Raw genomic sequence first — 19,253 nt, forward strand, 5'->3', positions numbered from 1 at the left:
GTTTTGTGATCTTCGTCCCCCTGGAAGACAGGTGTCTGTCTGTCTGTCCTTGGAAAGGTCTCCTGCGCGGTAGCCCTGCTGGTGCTCCAGTGTCAGGCCATTGCTCTCCATCGTGAGTGTTGGCTCTAGGAGTTGCTAAAATAGAAAAATCTCTTAACTAAATGGGGTGCTGTCTTCTCCTACATGGAAAACTTAGATTCCCTCACATGTATTTCTCTCACACGTCTTCATTAACGCCGCGGAATGGAAGCTGGGCCATGGGAAATGAGACAGATAATTCTAGCACAAAGTCAGGCTGCTTTTACTTCTGTGCTCCCTGTTACAGAAATACTAATTTTCAATATTTGTGGTACTCTCTACCACTCTGTAGAGAGTGATGGAATTCTTAAAACCTTCTCCCCTTTTTTTTTTTTTTTTTTTTGCTGTTCAATTTGCCAACATATAGAATAACACCCAGGGCTCATCCTTTTTTTTTTTTTTTTTTTTTTTTGCTCATAAGAAAGATTCCGCAGTGTCGCTCCGAAGACAGCCTGTGCATATGAACACTCTCCGCTGGCCGTTTCCTTTTCTGATAATACCCCGTTTGTATCTAGACATGGGGAAATGTCATAAGAATAAATTCATTTGATTTTGAAATATACTTCCTGTGAAAACCCATTTAGATTGATGTCCTTTCATTCAAAGGGCTGCCTGTCTCAGGTAACAAAGATTCCCTGGCTGGGTTTTATGATTTTTTTTTTTTTTTTTGACCAGAAGGATTTACTGGTTATTTGAAATTCAGAGTAGGTATCTGCTCCTATAAATTCTGAACTCACAGTGAATTGGGTGTTTATCTCCAAGTTGATGAATGTTCTGCAAGAGACCCTGGTTACTTTTAAATGAAAGGAGAGAATAATCCGCAGCGTAGTGTCTTTCTTACACTGTCTCCCTAAAGATAGTTAATGGAACGATTCACAGGTCCTTCTATGGAAAAAGCAGGCTTGTTGGATGTTCAGCTAAAATTAAATATTTGATTTTTGAAGATTGGTATTTCTTTATCCCTGGATTGACCATTTTACAGAATAAGCTCTTAGAGATCAGGGTCTGTAATATATGTATTTGATATTGTGAACTTCAACATGAGAAAAAATAAATGTGAGGGTTGTTTGATCTTTAACATCTGAATTCTGTCTTTGGTTTAATCTCTCCTTAAAAAAAAAATAAAACAACAACAAAACAAAACCTTTATAACTCCTTGCTTCAAGTAGCAAGAATACCCGAGATTCAAGTCCCATTTGTTTTAATTTAAATTTATTTTTTATTGCTGTTCAATTTGCCAACATATAGAATAACACCCAGTGCTCATCGCATCAAGTGCCCCCCTCAGTGCCCGTCACCCAGTCACCCCCACTCAAGTCCCATTTTTAAGGCAAATTGGTGAATCCTGGTGTTGACTTCTAGACCTCTGTAAGTTGCTTCTCTGGGAGTCTGGGTCATGACCAGTCCTTATTGTAGATGTCTACGAGAACCACTGGTCCTTCTAGGGTGTATCCCCGAGGTCACTGTTGGCAACGGATCTCTGAATGAGATGCAACAGGGGTTAACCCACACACAATTACTGTTTTTATAAAATCATTCAGAAGTGGAGGACATTTCTTGTCCATCTGATGGATGAATCCCTCTTCAGCAGCCTTGACATGTGGTCGTTCAGCCTTTCTCCAACAGCTGCAGTGATAGGGAGCCTCCTGCCTCGTAAACCAGCCCACTGCAGTTTCGCATGGCTCTAAATTATTTAAATTTATTTCCTGTTGATGAGTAGAAGCCACATTTTTCGCTCAGAGGTCCTAGTTGTGATCATGAGAACCATGCACCGTAACCCTACGCGCCGTCCACGGGAAAGTCCTTTGGCCATGTGGAGGAATGCATTATGACCCGCTCCAGCCTCAGTGAATTACAACCTGTGATAGAACTTGGAATCTTAGTTTTAAGAAAACTCCCCAGATGGTTTTGATCCATGCAGGGTCTGAGAATCACTGTGTGGGCGGGAGAGACCAGTGGCCTGTGACAGCGTGAGAAGGCTGGGCGTCAGGTGGTGTGGACAGCTGGTGGGAGGCAGTGGGTCAGGCAGAGGAGTGCACGCGAAGCTCAAGGAGGACTCCTCCAGACACACAGGGACTAACAGGCTGGGAGGGCTTGAAAGCCGTCTTGGGTCAGAGTTGGGTGGGCCATTCTTTGGGACGGGAAGGAGCCCGGGGGGTTGAGGAGGCAGCAGGCCTAGTGTGGCTGATTGTGGGACTTGGGTAGAGGGCAGGTGCATAGCTGGACACGTCAGACTCTAGAGGACTCTCACTCACACTCACGGATTCCGGGTCACACCATAAGTATCAGGGCACCGGTCAGCTCCCACCCAGGAGAGCCCTGAAGAGAGGGGTTTCATAGAAGCACAGCCATGGTAGTGGCAGTGAGGACAGAGGGGACAGCGTGGGGCTGTTGGCACATGGGTGGCCATGAGCATGTGGGTCAGAAGCATGATGGTTTGGGGATGACTGCACCTTCTAAGTCAGGGAGCATAAAAAGAGAAGAAACAGCTTTTTTTGTTTGTTTTCGATGCCTTAAAATTGGGTATATCTGGGGGATATGCAAGTGAGACTATCTAGGGAGTGGATCTGGAGCTCAGGAAAAGTTTTCTGAGCTGAAGTTGCCGTTCATAGGTGGTTGTGTGGATGAGCTTCCAGTGGGAAAAGATGAGGGGCCTGACACTGGGACTTGGGGACACCAACACCTAGGGGATGGGTGGAGGAGGAAGAAGCAACAAAAGAAAAAGAAAGGTAGGGAATAAAGGGGAAAGGAGAAAAAATGAGTGGGAAATATCAGGAAGGGAGACGGAACATGAGAGACTCCTAACTCTGGGAAACGAACTAGGGGGGGTGGGAGGGGAAGTGGGCAGGGGGGTGGGGGTGACTGGGTGACGGGCACTGAGGGGGGCACTTGACGGGATGAGCACTGGGTGTTATGCTGTATGTTGGCAAATTGAACTGCAATAAAAAATAAATTTATAAAAATTTAAAAAAAGAAAAAAGAGAGAGGAGAGCCAGACGCGTAAGAGAGGACCAGGAGGGGGTGAGGACCTGATGTCTGGCGCGCAGTGGAGTGGGAGGCTGCATGCGGCAGTTCTGGCCACGGGGGTGGCTGTTGCCCAGGCCTGGGCGCCCCTCGGCTGTGGCTCCTCTGTGTTTAAGGAGCTATAGTTACTAACTGCCCAGTTTGCATCAGAATTTAACTTTATAAATCCTATCTAAATTGAGAAAATATTAAAAACATAGGTATAAAGCAGTTTTTTCTTATAAAACAGCTATGATTTTTTTTTTTCACCTGTCATCCCTCTGTGCTCCCTCCGTCCCGTCCATCTGTCCAGGTAGATGTGTGCCAGGTGCTCTTCTAGATGCTTCTATGGCACTTTCCTGATTCACTCCATTTATATGATTTCTGTAGCCACTTTCTCTTAGGTGGTTTGGGGCCGGCTTGCTTAGGAACACCTTCAGTTTTGGAAGGTCCTCCTGGCCAAGGACCTGTTTGAACCTTCTGGAAAATATTGATAAGCAGTTTAGTTCGTGTTCTTCACAAATCTCTTCTTTCATACCTTTTGGGGTGGAAAGGGGGTCTGCTAGGGTTCTGGTTCAATCTCTCCCTTTACCCGTGAGGAAACGTGAGACTAGAGAAGCTGTGCAAGGTCGTGGGGGGCACGGTGGTGGTGACGGGGGCCCAGGCCTTAGGGAACTGAATCGTCTCCAAGCTCCTCACCAGCCAAGCACAATCTCCTATGTATCCGTCTAGTTTTCTTTTTTTTTTTTTTTTTTAAATTTTTTTTTTTTTTTTAATTTTTTTATTTATTTATGATAGTCACAGAGAGAGAGAGAGAGGCAGAGACACAGGCGGAGGGAGAAGCAGGCTCCATGCACCGGGAGCCTGATGTGGGATTCGATCCCGGGTCTCCAGGATCGCGCCCTGGGCTAAAGGCAGGCGCCAAACCGCTGCGCCACCCAGGGATCCCCCGTCTAGTTTTCTTTATTTAACTTACTTATTTCCTTTTCCCTTTTAAACTTGAATTTGTTCGTTTAGCAAAGCGCTAGGACTTTCTTTTATGGTTGTTTTTCTCCCACTTACGTTTTTATCCTTTCTGATTGGGAGAAGTGGAGGACAGAGTGTTTGGCTTTTCTTTGTTTTGTGATATTTCTTGTTTGCTGTTTGTTATCCGGTGCTGGATGTACCTGCATAGCTTCTGGGTGGACAGGGTCTCACGGAGCATCTCCTGAGGACAGGAGAGGCCCTCACTCCGGCCCCAGGGCCTTATTCCTTTGTGCTGGGGGTGTCTGGGGGTGGCTGGGCGTGCTGCAGCCCTGGCCCTACTTCTCCAGAGGAGCCAAGTGGGTCCGGCCCAGAGAGGCTGGCCTTCCCCTGGGAGGAGCTCCTGGAAGTCAGAGTTTGTCACGGTTTTACTTCGCAGCCTTCAGCGAAGCCTTTGGCCTTAGCTGACCCCAGTCTTACCTGTGTGTGAAGGAGGAACGGGTCAAGTTACTTGACTGTGGGGGCCGGAGCGGCCTTATAACGGATGGGATGCACTATTATAGCATGAAGACATAGATGCACTCCTTGGTCTTTCGTTTGAAATGCCACTTGAAATACGTATCAGGATTCAAAAGCGACCATGGGGTCTTGTCTAGGATGAACCGTCTGACGCCCGGAGTCCCATGACTCAGGGGGCCCGTGGCGGGGAGCCGGAGGTAGCTGCCCACACTAATCGCGGGGGGCAGGGGTGCAAAGGTGCGCAGCTTCCTATCCTGCGCCTCTCTCGGGGGCACCTCACTCAGGCGGCAGGTAGGCGGGCGGCCCAGAGTGCTGCGAACAGAGGGGGCCTAGGGAGGGCATTCAGGCTCAGCGGGGTCAGGGTGAGGCTCGGATGTGCCCTCAGCTCTGCTGTCCTGTTGCTGGCTGGCGGTGCACCAAGTGGCTTCATAGCCACGTGCCATCTTCCATAATCCCCTGCTGCTTTTCATGTGAAATACTTCGATTTCTGGAAGCTGGGAGGTTGATACAGGGAGGAGGGCGTAGGGTCTCCAAGGGCAGATCTACTGCGGCAGAGGCCTTGTTTCCAGGCTCTGGCAAGTTTACAAGTCAGATCAAAGACACCAACGGGCTTTCACCCGTGCCGCGGATTTGCAGTGGCAACAAGCAGGGCAGCTCCGGGTTCTTCGTGTCTGTCTGGATTATGATATCGCCTGTGTCCAGAGAAAGGAACAGAGAGGACGTCCCCCGTGGGTGCGGACAGGCCGGAAAGGGGGGCTTGCCCACATGAGAAGATGAGGCTGACTTGCTGGCTCAGAACTTCTCCAGCTCCAAGGGCAAGGACAAGGAGCCCCGCCGTCCTCCCCTTCGAAAGCAGGCCCACTCCGCCTCCAGCCAGCGGCTCATGCAGGAGTGGCCTGCACTGCTCATTGATGGATGAGTCTCTGTGATGCGGCTCACGGGGGAGAGAATGCTCTGGTGATTGAGGTGCGTGGATCGCGCTGCATTGTCTCCAGGAGCCTACCAGGCACAGGGTTGCCATTGTCCTTGCTGTTTCTTTCCCACTATGGCTTTGTCATAATTGCTGCTGTTTCTTTTATTTATTGAAACTTCACTAGCAGAGCTGGTCATCTGTTGGATTTTCATGGGAATCTGTTGTCCGGTTGAGGTGAACCTCGTACGTGTGGCTTCCGCCCCTCGGCGCCGTGTGCTCATTCATCATTGCCGGTAGATGTGTTCTGTCTCCGTGTCTGTTTCTGCACCCGTCTCCGTCCCGCGTCCTCCTGCATGGGCTCCGCATGTGTAATATGTGATGCAGAACATACAACAGATAGTGTGTGTAACTACATAACTTGAATACAATTTCCATATGTCACAAAGACGCGTTTGCCTGTTACTTGTAATGGCCCTAGTCAGCGCCGAGCCCTTCTCTTGGGAGCCTTTGGCCTTCGTTGCCACCTTTTCCATTCTCTGGTCACCCTGCTGTTGGTGTTGGGACTTTCTGTCCAGGCGGTGTGGTGGGCCCGTGCAGAGGGAGGAAACATCTTATGCCCTGAATGATTTTGCCAGAGGAAGCTGTCGGCTGTGTGTGTCCAGCCGTGAACTAGACACCAAGAGGAACAGGAGGGCCAAGGCCAGCTGTGGGACGACGTATGTTAGCCAGACGCCGATGCTGGGCTCGTGTCAACAGGGCGCATGTGAGCTGAGGATCAACGGCTGCTCACCGTTCTTCTAAGGGTATTTTGTCTTCTTCCGTTCAGTTAAGTATCTGTGGAGCACTTATGTCGGGAGCCCTGTGTTGGGAGCCAGAGTGATACACATTTATTGCCCACAGGAAGCCACTCACCTGGTAGTGACTGAAAAATGAAAAATATGCTGGGATAACAGGTGCTTGAAGAAGGGCTGCGTGTGGCAGGAGGCCCCAGAGGTGAGAGTCGCAGGTGGGTGTGTGTGTGCGTGTGCGTGTGGGGGACGCCGCTAGGGCACTCCAGGTGCAGGCTGGCCACGGCATCCACTGGGCTTGTCGGGATGGCTGCAGCATGGGGCTCGCACAGGAGCTGGGGGGCGATGGGTGTGGGGGGAGGAGGCGCAGCTGGACCGCAGCAGGCCATGGGGGCCGCCGAGCCTGAGCTGCACCCTGCAGCAGCGGGAGCCACCGGAACATGCCCAGCGGGAAGGCAGCCCCACAGGACTGGCATTTTCCAGAGCTGCACCTGTGCCCGCAGACCTTCGATAAATGCTTGGACTTATCCCCTGCAAATACGGAAAGTGAGCTTCATGTCTTGGAGATAAATCTCCGGTCCTCGAGTGTCTTGTTCTCAGAGGACAAGCTTCTCCTAAGTACCGAGGGGGCTCCCAGAGCTGGAGGGCCTCTCCTCGCATGTCTCCTGCCTCATATTTAAACCAGGGGTTATGGAATCTTGTCTCACATTAAGATCTTTCATCCATTTTGAGTTCATCAAAATCCTAAAGGAGAACACAGGCAACACCCTTTTTGAACTCGGCCACAGCAACTTCTTGCAAGTTACATCCACGAAGGCAAGAGAAACAAAAGCAAAAATGAACTATTGGGACTTCATCAAGATTAAAAGCTTCTGCACAGCAAAAGAAACAGTCTAAAAAACTACAAGACACCCTACAGTTGGGAGAAGATATTTGCAAATGACACATCAGATAAAGGGCTAGTTTCCAAGATCTATAAAGAACTTATCAAAGTCAACAGCAAAGAAACAAACAATCCAATCATGAAATGGGCAAAAGACATGAACAGGAATCTCACAGAGGAAGACATAGACATGGCCAACACACACATGAGAAAATGCTCTGCATCACTGGCCATCAGGGAAATACAAATCAAAACCACCATGAGATCCCACCTCACCCCAGTGAGAATGGGGAAAATTAACAAGGCAGGAAACCACAAATGTTGGAGAGGATGCGGAGAAAAGGGAGCCCTCCTGCACTGTTGGTGGGAATGTGACCTGGTGCAGCCACTCTGGAAACTGTGTGGAGGTTCCTCAAAGAGTTAAAAATAGATCTGCCCTAGGACCCAGCAATTGCACTGCTGGGGATTTACCCCAAAGATACAGATGCAGTGAAACGCCGGGACACCTGCACCCGATGTTTATAGCAGCAATGTCCACAATAGCCACACTGTGGAAGGAGCCTTGGTGTCCATCGAAAGATGAGGATAAAGAAGATGTGGTTTATGTGTACAGTGGGATATTCCTCAGCCATTAGAAACGATGAATACCCACCATTTACTTCAACGTGGATGGAACTGGAGGGTATTATGCTGAGTGAAATAAGTCAATCGGAGAAGGACAAATATTATATGGTCTCATTCATCTGGGAAATATAAAAAATAGTGAAAGGGAATAAAGGGGAAAGGAGAGAAAATGAGTGGGAAATATCAGAGAGGGAGACAGAACATGAGAGACTCCTAACTCTGGGAAATGAACTAGGGGTGGTGGAAGGGGAGGTGGGTGGGGGGTAGGGGTGACTGGGTGATGGGCACTGAGGGGGGCACTTGATGGGATGAGCATTGGGTGTTATGCTAGATGTTGGCAAATTGAACACCAATAAAAAATAAATTTATTAAAAAAAATCAGGGGTGACTGTGAAGATTGCCCCTTTCAGCCCAGCTCTGCCACCGAGCCATGCTGCCTACCCGGAAGCAGGGCTCACTCAGGCTTGGAACTGTGGGGAGCTTCCGGGGGGTTGTTGAGGTCTTGTCCCTGGAATAGTCCGTTAGGACAGGGTAGTTAGCACGTGGACAGTTCTAGTACTCAGCCAACATCCTTCCAGTCACACTCCTGATCATAAGGGGCCTTTCACATGGGAGCTGTGGCGACGATCTGTGTTAGTGTCACAGTATTTCTCCATAAGAAGTGAATTTTATATCCCGACCACGATTCGCAGTAAGAAGTAAGCGCTGCGTTGTGACCCAGCACGCACCTACCAGTACCTACACATTGATCACTGTGCAGACGTTGCCCGGGGCAATGCCCACTCTTACTTTCTGAGATGTGCTCTTTCCTCCTCTGTTGAAAAAACGTATACCGGTTGTGATCCATGACATGAACTTCACAGCCCACTAACGGGTCACAACCCAGTTTGAAAAACACTGTCCTGTAGGAACCTACAGTCCTTGGTGATGGGCTTGTGGCCCCTGCTCATGTTCCAGTGGGCACAGAGAGGAAAAGGCAAAGGGCGGGCATGGAGAACTATGATATGCGTCACGGAGAGTCAGGGCTGGGGTCGAACACTGTCCTCCGTGAGCCAGTTTCACTGCTTTTACTTACTAGAGTTGGCTGTGTTGACGGTCCTTCATGATTCCCCTCATGAGGGTGCTCTTTGTAGGGCACTCTATGTGGAGCCTACCTGGTTTAGTATTTGCACCACCAGTACACAGCAAGTTTCATTATTCCTACTACTAAAAACGCAAAAGATGATGCCCTTTCCATTTCCTCTACTGCCAGAGTAGCTGAGAGACCCCACTTGGAATGATCCAGGGACTGGCCATTCTCTGTGACATCAAGCCTTGCTTTGTTTTTATTTATTTATTTATTTTTTAAATAATAAATTTATTTTTTATTGGCGTTCAATTTGCCAACATACAGAATAACACCCAGTGCTCATCCATCAAGTGCCCCCCTCAGTGCCTGTCACCCAGTCACCCCCACCCCCCCCGCCCTCCTCCCCTTCCACCACCCCTAGTTCGTTTCCCAGAGTTAGGAGTCTTCCATGTTCTGTCTCCCTTTCTGATATTTCCTACCCATTTCTTCTCCTGTCCCCTCTATTCCCTTTCACTATTATTTATATTCCCCAAATGAATGAGACCATATAATGTTTGTCCTTCTCCGATTGGCTTATTTCACTCAGCTTGCTTTGTTTTTAGATGTGGGTGGTGTCTCCTTCATGGTTTTTTGATCTTTCTACCTTTTCTCATCAGATTATGCTAACGAGATTTTCAGACTGGGCTAGTGGCTCTGAGAAGGTGTTGCTGGCTTGATGAACCAGATTCTGGCAGCGAGGGGTAGAGACGGCTGCAGAGAAGGCTCCCCTCCTCCGGGATTTAGCTGGTTGTGGAAGTCGCTCCCTATGTTCCTCTTCATTTGATGCTCTATGAGAACAGTCTATGGAGAAACTGAGATTGAGGACGCAGGTATGTGAAGAGGATGAGGTCTCCTGTGCTCTAAGATTGGGGCTGTCCCCAGAGGCTTGGCCTTCCATACCCTGCTGCTGGATCCTCAGCCACAACTTTTTTATTTTTATAAATTTATTTTTTATGGGTGTTCAATTTGCCACCATCTAGCATAACACCCAGTGCTCATCCCGTCAAGTGCCCCCCTCAGTGCCCGTCACCCAGTCACCCCCACCTCCCGCCCACCTCCCCTTCCACCACCCCTAGTTCATTTCCCAGAGTTAGGAGTCTCTCATGTTCTGTCTCCTTTTCTGATATTTCCCACTCATTTTCTCTCCTTTCCCCTTTATTCCCTTTCACTATTTTTTATATTCCCCAAGCCACAATTTTATATCGTCTCTGCTGTGTTGCTGTGGCCTGTCATGATCTCCCAGATAAACACTGTGAGTAATGACGGAGGCGCCTTCTACTAGGTAGACTGAGTCTGTGAGAACTCCGATTCAAGGAGCTGCTCAATCAGGGAATAAACCTCTTTTTACAATGCATATGTTTTTTTTTTTTTTTTATGATAGTCACAGAGAGAGAGAGAGAGAGGCAGAGACACAGGCAGAGGGAGAAGCAGGCTCCATGCACCGGGAGCCCGACGTGGGATTCGATCCCGGGTCTCCAGGATCGCGCCCTGGGCCAAAGGCAGGCGCCAAACCGCTGCGCCACCCAGGGGTCCCAATGCATATGTTTTTATTTGAGGGAAGATCCGTTACAGGATTCCCTAAAGCATCAGGAACTTCATTATGTTTAAAAGAACATGAGATTTAGCTCAATTTTATATTCCGTTCTACGCCCAGCTCTGAATAACTAACTTCTCATGATATCTGAGCCATAATTTCTGTGTATATGGGACGGTGAATTGGACTAGATGACAATATCTAAAAGCTTTTCCTGTTTCCGAATTCCACAGTTCTGCGCGAGTGTAAGAAATTAGCTTAGGAGCAGCCCCGGGTGGCTCAGCGGTTTAGCGCCGCCTTCGGCCCGGGGCCTGATCCTGGAGACCCCGGATCGAGTCCCACGTTGGGCTCCCTGCATGGAGCCTGCTTCTCCCTCTGTGTCTCTGCCTCTTTCTTTCTCTCTCTCTCTCTAATAAATACATAAATAAATCTTAAAAAAAAAAAAAAGAAATTAGCTTAGTTCACCATACAGTTCATCATACTTTTGAATTTAGTAGATATTTCCATGTACTTCCATGATATTTCCATGTACCATGTAGATAATTTACATTTTTTGAATCTGGGGACACTATTGGGTGAGGTCAGCCCTAGCCCCCAGGAAGTCCTAATGCACTTGGCCTTTGTTGGGTAGACCTGAAGATTGTCCTACCTACCACAGCCACACTGGTGGTGAACATAAAGATGGCAGTGTCTTTTCTTCCTGTTTAGCTGTATTTTTGCGTGTCCTTTGAGAAGACAGGGAAGGATTTGTTTGTCTGCAGTATCTTTTGCTAATCATTAAGCTAAATTCTGAGAGAAAGTGCCAATTAAGAAGTCTTGCCCTTGGGGATCCCTGGGTGGCTCAGCGGTTTCGCACCTGCCTTTGGCCCAGGGCGCAATCCTGGAGTCCCGGGATCGAGTCCCACGTCAGGCTCCCAGCGTGGAGCCTGCTTCTCCCTCTGCCTGTGTCTCTGCCTCTCTCTCTCTGTCTATCATAAATAAATAAATCCTTAAAAAAAAAAAAAGAAGTCTTGCCCTTGGGACTATTAGAATGTAGTGAAGGAAACAGGATAAATGCAAGACGGCGCAAGGCGAGATGCAGAGAACACAAATGGCTCACAACAAATAATTATTGTACGTTAAGGGAAACGTTGGAGCATTTGGTGCTGTGAGTCCAGGGCATTCCTGGGGGGTGACTGGAAAACTGATACGAGGCACATCCTGAAGCCTTTTTTCTCCTTCCCCACCCGAAGCTACAGAGAAGACGCTGATGCAGCCATTCCCTTCACAATGATGAATTTATAGTCTAGTCCAGTGGTTGCTGGATTGTGGGTCACAGGCCACCCCCTGGCTAGCACTTGTTTGTACAGATAAAGTTATATTGGAACACATTACATTTACTCGTTTATGTGTTCGTGGCAGCTGCTTTCATGCTATAATGACAGACGTGAGGAATAGGGGCGGAGGCCGTACGTCTTGCAAAGCCATGCACCGTCTGGCCTTGTAGTGTAGGTTTGCTGGCCCCGCTCCAGTTGCTTTTTCAGTAAACTTCAAAGTGAACAGATACAGGTGCACGATAAACATCGGCCGCCGATTCTCGGGCGAGGGTCTCATAGACTAGCAGACCTCAGTGGAGCTGGGCATAAGCACAACTCTGCGTTTATTCCCAATTAATCTTAACTTTTTTTTTTTTTTAATGGAGCACTTAACAGCTCACATTGCTTTGGCATCCTCTGCTGCAGCCCTTTAGTTTGCTACTTTTTGTGTATGTTTGTTATCGTTTAAGCCAATGCAGAAATCCCTCATTTTGACTTTATTTTCTCATCACAGCAGTTGTAGCACTCTGGCTTCGTGTGCTTTGGGAACCTAAAAAGCAACTGAGTCTCAAACGAACTCATGGCTTTTTTTAAAGTTTGTGTGTGACATTATATACGCATGTATAAATAAATACACATATATTTTTGCCTCGTTGGAACGAAAATGTATCCCAGACTGTATGTGCGAAGTTGTCTTTGGCTGCCTGCAGGACGTACAGGACGGTGCAAATGCTGAGCTCTCTTGGTTGCCTGTGTGTGCTGACTAATCAGAGAATTGATTTTTTTCCATTTACATTTTTTGAATCAGGAAATTGTTTTTCGGGCAGCCCAGGTGGTTCAGCGGTTTAGCGCCGCCTTCAGCCCAGGGTGTGACCCTGGGTCCCGGGATCGAGTCCCGCGTTGGGCTCCCTGCATGGAGCCTGCTCCTCCCTCTGCCTGTGTCTCTGCCTCTCTCTCTGTGTGTCTCTCATGAATGAATAAATAATTTTTTTTAAAAAAAGGAAATTGTTTTTCAAGTAACTTGTAACATAATTCAATGATTTACAAATTCTTTGTTCATATTTTAGTTTCCAAGGATTAGTGTATGTTATGCTTTTTGAAGAACGAAATACAAAATGTATCTAATGAAACAAACTGAAATAGCTCCCTTTTTATACATAGGCAAAAATGGAGATTTCTTAAAATAGAAAATCAGTGACTTGCTTTTGAATAACACACTGGAATTTTATGTGGTGTAAGATTATTTTGTAGTTCAGTCTAGATATCGACATTACTTTTGTATTGCTCTGCATGCTTTTAGCTGAAATGGAAACTGCTCTTACTCTGTACATTGTTTGACTAGGAATTTTATTTTATTTTATTATTTTTAAAGATTTTTTTTGTCCATGAGAGACACAGAGAGAGGCAGAGACACAGGCGGAAGGAGAAGCAGGTTCCCCATGGGGAGCCTGATGCAGGACTCGATCCCAGGACCCCGGATTGTGCCCTGAGGCAAAGGCAGGTGCCCAACCACTGAGCCCCCCAGGTGCCCCTGGACTAGGAATTGTAAGGCTAGCTGAGTTATTATTTCCATATAATTGTAGAGTTTTTCAAAATGATCTCTTATTTCTTTTAAAATGTTATGCGGAGTTTTAGTCTCCTTTGATCATACATCTCCGTTTATAAGTATTCTAAGCATTTCATACACTTTCCACCACTAGCTTGATCCTCAATTATGTAGAATTTGCTTTAGACCTTTGTAGAGAAATCAGATTTGGAGAGACAATCATGGTTCCCCTGATGATTATACATAAATTTTGACTGCTACCTTTGTATCCGTGCTGGATTGTCCCTGGAGGCAGGGGAAATGGGGTGGAGGGATGGTCATATAAATATAAATATAAAGCATGATTTGATTCCTCTTCAACCCCTAACACCATCCTGTTTGTGCTTTGGGAAGCTCTGGTCTAGATTATTGGTCTCCCAGGGGATCCCTGGGTGGCTCGGCGGTTTGGCGCCAGCCTTGGGCCCAGGGCGTGATCCTGGAGACCCGGGATCGAGTCCCATGTCAGGCTCCCTGCATGGAGCCTGCTTCTCCCTCTGCCTGTGTCTCTGCCTCTCTCTCTCTCCCTCTCTCTCTATGTCTATCATAAATAAATAAATTAAAAAAAAAAAACTCTTTAGATTATTGGTCTCCCAGAATGGCCAAGCTGCAGAATCTCCTTTAGGAGCTGATTAAGAACTAGAGTCCTGGTCCCAGCCTCTGAGATACTGACTCACTGGCTTGGGCGTTGAGCCTACTGCCCAGCCAGATGTGGGAACCGCTGGTCTGAAGTCTAGCAGCTCTGGTCGATGAAGGGATGCTCATCCGAGGATGTGAGCCTCTTACTAAGTGGGTGTCTGGAGGCTCGCAGCCGCTGCTGGTGTCACAGCCTCGCTCGCTCGCTGTGAGCCTCCCTCTCCCTGAGACTCCACCCGCGTGGACGTTGCTCTCTGGCCTGCTGGCGGGCGGGCAGGCAGGCGGTGGCCGGTGTGCTGGCGCCCTTTGTATCTCCAGCTGATGGAATGGGGATCTGCAGGCCTCTAGCTACCAGCCTCCAGTCCTTCCTCATCCAGTTCCCATGGCAACAGATTGCAGGAAGACTGGGCATGGTGCTATCTTTACCCTGTTTTTGGCGATCTGAGGTCTGTTTCCATGGGAACTGGAAGGGAAAGGATGGTAGTCAAGTAGCTAGACAGCTTTTAAATTTCAATGGCAGCCTCACCCTCCCTATAAAGTCCCCCTTTGACCAAGTTTACCTCGAGGCTGGGCCCCTGTGGCTCTGAATGTAGCCTGACTCCTCGGAGGGGGGAGGGAGGTGGAGAAGGAGGGGAAAAGATGAAGCTCTTAAAATACCCTTGCAATGCCAATCATTTCCTTTTATTGCCAAGAAGCCAGTTTTAGGTGTTGGTGTACGTTATTTAAACGTCCTCTTCAGCTATTATTTCTTGTATGGTTTCATTGAACATAATAACGTGTTTTTATTTAAAGGAAGTGATGAGTCATTTCAACAAGAGCGATTTCTCTGATGCGGGGAATCCTTACGGTTAGTGGGTGGGCAGTGAATATCGACTGGCTGTGCACGTGGGGATAGGGATGAGGGTCTAGCGAGGTGAAGGGAGGCCAGGCCGACAGGGGCAGGACAGGTTCTCCAGGACGGATAGGGAAACGGCCTGGGGTCAGGAAGACGTGGAATGTACCAAGGCTGGCCTATCTAGGTATTTGAATACGAGAATATTGATTTCTAACGAAATAGGCCCTAGATTCTACCCCTCCGAATGTTCAGCCAACAGTGGGGTTGAGTGGCTCCCATTGAGGTGCTCTGTTTTTCTCACCCCCCCTTTTTTTTTTTAGCTTTCTTACAGCCTGGTCAACTGACCTCACCTTTAATACATTTCCCAAGGGTTAGACAACCCCTTTCCCAAGGGCAGTATCACCCCTGCCCTGCCCTTCCTTTCTTCCTTGCTTTCCATTACTGCCTTAACCTTTTTTTTTTTTTTTTTTTTGAGGGCCAGTTAGATTTAGATTTTCTGGTGCCATGCACATGGATTTCATCTATTTCCTCACTTAGTCAACACTGCTGCCTTATGGTTCAGTTAATGCCCCATTAACAGGTGAGTAGACTGAGGCTTACAGAGATTGTATGACCTGCTCGTGGTGCGTGGCAGGCTGCTCAGCACAACTGTGCTTCTAAGCCCAGGCCGTTCCGCCACAAAGCCATGCTTACCTCTCGGAGCGCCGCCCCACAGGCTGAGCGGCCGTGTCAGTGCCAAGGGATATTGCAGAGCTCCCGACTGCACGAGTTCGTTTAGGGGGAGCCTCTCTCAGCACCCGTCCCCCTCACCCTCCATTGTCTCTGTCATTTCTTCCATCCAGTCAGCCTAGGTAAACAGACAGCTCCATGCCTATTTCTTTCTTTCTTTCTTTCTTTCTTTCTTTCTTTCTTTCTTTCTTTCTTTCTTTCTTTCTTTCTTTTTATGAATTTATTTTTTATTGGTGTTCAGTTTGCCAACATATAAAATAACATGCTTTTTGACGTTACTCTTGTGTATTTACATATGTATATTTTCTTTTTTGAATGTGTATATTATTTTATTGGAGTTCAATTTGCCAACATACAGCATAACACCCAGTGCTCATCCTGTCAAGTGCCCCCCTCAGTGCCCATCACCCAGTCACCCCCACCCCCCACCCACTCCCCTTCCACCACCCCTAGTTCGTTTCCCAGAGTTAGGAGTCTCTCATGTTCTGTCTCCCTCTCTGATATTTCCTACCCATTTTCTCTCCTTTCCCCTTTATTCCCTTTCACTATTTTTTATATTCCCCAAATGAGTGAGACCATATGATGATTGTCCTTCTCCGATTGACTTACTTCACTCAGCATAACACCCTCCAGTTCCATCCATGTAAAAGCAAATGGTGGGTATTTGTCGTTTCTAATGGCTGAGGAATATTCCATTGTGTACATAGACCACAGCTTCTCTATCCATCATCTTTCAATGGACACCGAGGCTCCTTCCACAGTGTGGCTATTGTGGACATTGCTGCTATAAACATTGGGGTGCAGGCATCCCGGCATTTCACTGCATCTGAATCTTTGGGGTAAATCCCCAGCAGTGCAATTGCTGGGTCATAGGGCAGCTCTTTGAGGAACCTCCACACAGTTTCCAGAGTGGCTGCACCAGTTCACATTCCCACCAACAGTGCAGGAGGGTTCCCTTTGCTCCACATCCTCTCCAACATTTGTGGTTTCCTGCCTTGTTAATTTTCCCCATTCTCACTGGGGTGAGGTGGGATCTCATGGTGGTTTTGATTTGTATTTCCCTGATGGCCAGTGATGCGGAGCATTTTGTCATGTGCGTGTTGGCCATGTGCGTGTCTCCTTTGATGAAATGTCTGTTCATGCCTTTCGCCCATTTTATGATTGGATTGTTTGTTTCTTGGGTGTTGAGTCTAATGAGTTCTTTATAGATCTTGGATACTAGCCCTTTATCTGATGCATCAACAAAACTAAAAGACAACCTACAGAATGGGAGACGATATCTGGATACATTTATTTCCTATTTCAAATGCATTTGTCAATATGTTTAGTTTTTAAGTCAAAATGGGCAAAATTTAATTTTGATGATTGCATCCTTCCTCTTGTATATTTGGGGAACAATGGCTTAGAGAAGAGTATTTTGGTGAAAAGCAGCAACAGCTTGCTTTCCTGGGTGGAACAAAATTAAATCTCCACTCTTGCTGTGTGAAGACTGACTGACTTACTAGGCCCTGGGAAGGTGGGGAGTAGGGCGACATTGTCCACCATGGTAAGGTCTCTTCATGTCCTATGGTCCTGCCCCCTGTGCCTCCCTCGTGTCCTCCAGGGCTTCTATCTGAAGAACCTTCCTGAAGGCTCCCAGTGCAGAGCAGAGGTTGGAATGAATTCGTCCTTACCTGTTGATTCCAGAAAGGAAGGGAGTAAATAAGAGCGAGATTTTGAGAAGGAAAATGGAAAAACTGCAAGAAGATACCATGTTAGATGCAGAGAAAGTTACCCGTCCATCTAGTGAGGTCCGTGGTGCACTGACGTCATGAAAGGCTTCCCAGGCACTGTGTAACCTTGGCGAGCGATGGGGAAATGAGCAGTGATTTCAGGTTTTGAATTTTCTGGTTAAAATCCCATCTTGCTGCTACAGTCCTGCAGCTTTCTCTGGTGGCACCTCAGGAGTTCTTTCGTGCAGATGTGATGGGGACTTGCGAGGCCAACTGACTCCACACCAAGGATAGCGGGGGTGGGCTGAGTAGACTGTTGGGAATGAGAGTTTCTGGAGCCGCCAGTGATGCTTCTGAAGCTCAGCAAACTCAGCAGACTTGCAAACACGAGGCTTCAGGTGCTGGAGGGACTGTCCCAGTCACACCGGGCTGGTGGAGGGGCCTGTTCTGCGTTGTAGGAGGGCACGTTGTGTTGTTCCTCCTGCCCCCGGGGCTGCTTGCTGGCCACGCAGTACCTGTCTGTAGGGACCCCCCCACGACTCGGTTGCTTTACTGTGTTAAGAGCACACGCGTAGGCCTCTGTTACCAAGGCAGCGGAGATTGGCCTAATGAACGCTTTCTGCTTGGCCGGAGGCCTCCGGGACACACAGGGTACGGGGTTACAGTCCCGTTAGATACCAGGTAGCCCTTCCCCCAAAGTCTCCCCTTCAACAGCTGCTCTTCAGGACAGATGTACTTTCATGGCTCTGCCTCCCGCAGCCGCCCAGGAAGACGTGAAGCCCTCAGTGCTCCCTACTAGGTGCGGATCCGGCCCTGCTCGTTGGGCGGCTCGGCTCGGGGCTGTCTCGGAGGCGGCGGTCAGCGTCGGGTGGACCGTCCCAGCGAGGGCCCGTCCCGCTCTCAGCTGCGGGCGGGTGGTGGCATCAGCTCGGGGGAGGGGGCGGGGGGGGCGCAGACGGTGCCGTCTCACCCCGTGTCCCTCAGACGGCTGCTGAGACGTCCATCTCCTTGGGTCTCTGTGATCAGGTTGTTCCACCGGTGCTGCCTGGGCTAAACGAGCTCCGCTTCCAGAATTTGCCGTGTCTCAAGTGGCAGGTTCTCCTGTTTGGACTCTAAGTCATTCTTGAAAGATCGGGCTAGAGACAGTCCTTTCACTCTCCTATGAGAACGTGTGCTTTTCCTAGGGTAGCCAGGGCATCTGAGGTCTTCCTTGATGCTGTGCGGCACACGGCACGTATCATTTCCTTTTCTGGTTCCCTTACATGGTAGAGACACCACCATGTGGAAAGGAAGTTGTAAGTTCTGAGAAGATACGGGATAGGCCTGTGTCTGTCTGCTGTGCAGACTGTGGGGAGGAACGGTTTTCTCTTTTCCGGACTCCTAAATCTTGTTGAAACGGTATTTGGGCAGTAAGGAGCCTTTCTGCCAAGGCACAAGTCTCTAGACAATTGTGTGTGTGTGTGTTCCAACTTCGGGGGGTGTATCCCCAAAATTGCACCTACACTAAATTGAGCAGTAGTCTCTGCTGGCTACTGGTCAGAGCCTTACAGGCCCCAGGTGTTGGGCACATTCCCTTCATGTGCTCACTGTTACATCTCTTGTCTCTTACGTCTGTCCCAGACAACATTGATTTTTCTTGGAAATATCTAAGAAAAATATTATTGGAATATCTCTATCCAACACCGCCCACCTCAAACCGGACATCGAGTGGTAAAAAATCATAAAACAGAAGGGTGCCTGGTTGGCTCAGTCAGTAGAGCATGGGACTCTTGACCTTGGGGTCATAAGTTTGAGGCCCATGTTGGGTGTGGACATGACATAAGGAAGATGAAATCTTTAAAAAATTGTAAAACAGAAAGTTACTTTTTTCCTAAAGGGATATATATATATATATATTTTTTTTCAGAAAATGAATATGAGCAAACAAGACAAAACTACAGTCATGAAAATTTAGACGTTCCCTGCGTGTTTTGATTAAAGATGCATATGTGGAATGGGTCTGGAGCTTTGTAAGCAGGGGAGCTTCAGGAAACCTTTGCTCGTGCAAACGA

The 19,253-nt window shown here is 48.1% G+C and overlaps 1 protein-coding gene across 6 annotated transcripts in view; it reads left to right on the forward strand.

Annotated features, from left to right (window-relative positions):
• Positions 1–19,253, forward strand: part of LDLRAD4 (low density lipoprotein receptor class A domain containing 4) — a 386,784-nt gene that overhangs the window by 127,325 nt on the left and 240,206 nt on the right. The window lies entirely within an intron of this gene.

This window comes from Vulpes lagopus, chromosome 24 (assembly GCF_018345385.1).
Source record: "Vulpes lagopus strain Blue_001 chromosome 24, ASM1834538v1, whole genome shotgun sequence".
NCBI lineage: Eukaryota > Metazoa > Chordata > Mammalia > Carnivora > Canidae > Vulpes > Vulpes lagopus.